Source organism: Acyrthosiphon pisum, chromosome A2, assembly GCF_005508785.2.
Source record: "Acyrthosiphon pisum isolate AL4f chromosome A2, pea_aphid_22Mar2018_4r6ur, whole genome shotgun sequence".
Taxonomy (NCBI): domain Eukaryota; kingdom Metazoa; phylum Arthropoda; class Insecta; order Hemiptera; family Aphididae; genus Acyrthosiphon; species Acyrthosiphon pisum.
In genome coordinates, this window is record NC_042495.1 from 31787852 (window position 1) to 31788813 (window position 962).

Sequence of the window (962 nt, forward strand, 5' to 3'; positions counted from 1 at the left end):
AATGCTTATAAAAAACAATTGTGCCTATGTATTTGTAATATTTTTCAACTGCTATTGTAACAATGTATCAGGAGCCCTGTATTAATGTTTCACACTTTTTGGCCCAATAAATAAAACTTTATTGATATTTATAGAAAAAAAAAACTAAAAAACTTATAATGTCCGTAAACAGCTCAAAAAGAGTCAAATTATTTTCAAAATTGTATCGTATATAGAAAATGCTAATATAAACGTTCAGTGAAATTTTCAAGTTCTACAGTCATTCGTTTTTTTAATTACAACAAAATAATAAAACCGTTACGTGAGAAATCGAGTAAATACCAAATGTTGTAAAAATATGAATTTCAAACGCTCATAAAAATTTAATTTGAGTTTCTTATAGACATTTTTTTTTTTTTGATAAAGGTAGATTATCCTGTAAGGAATCTTGTATTACATTTTAAAATCTTAGATTTAAAAAGAAAAATTTTTACGAATTCTTAACTCAAAATAATTTGCTAATTTTCGTGATTTTTCCATATTTTTTCAATTTTTGAACTTTAAATGCTTATAAAAAAAAACCGTGACTAACGATTTTTAATATTTTTCATCTGCCTTTGAAACAATATACTTGGAGCCTTCTACTAAATTTTCAAGCTTTTTTAATCAACAAATTTATATATTATATAAATCAATTTTTAGAAAAAAAACTAAAAAAAAATGAAAACTGACAATATCCGTAAAGAGCTCAAAATAAATCAAAATATTTTGAAAATATTATGGTGTATAGAAAATGCTAATATAAACATTCAGTCAAAATTTCATGTATCTACGGTCATTTTTTTTAAAGTTACACCAAAAACCAAATTCAATTTTGTGAAAAATCGATTTTGCGTAAAAATTCCCGTTTTTCCTTAATTTTTCTTTTGTTTTTCCCGGCGCTTTTGAAAACTACTGGGAAATTTTTGACCTCCCCATGTACC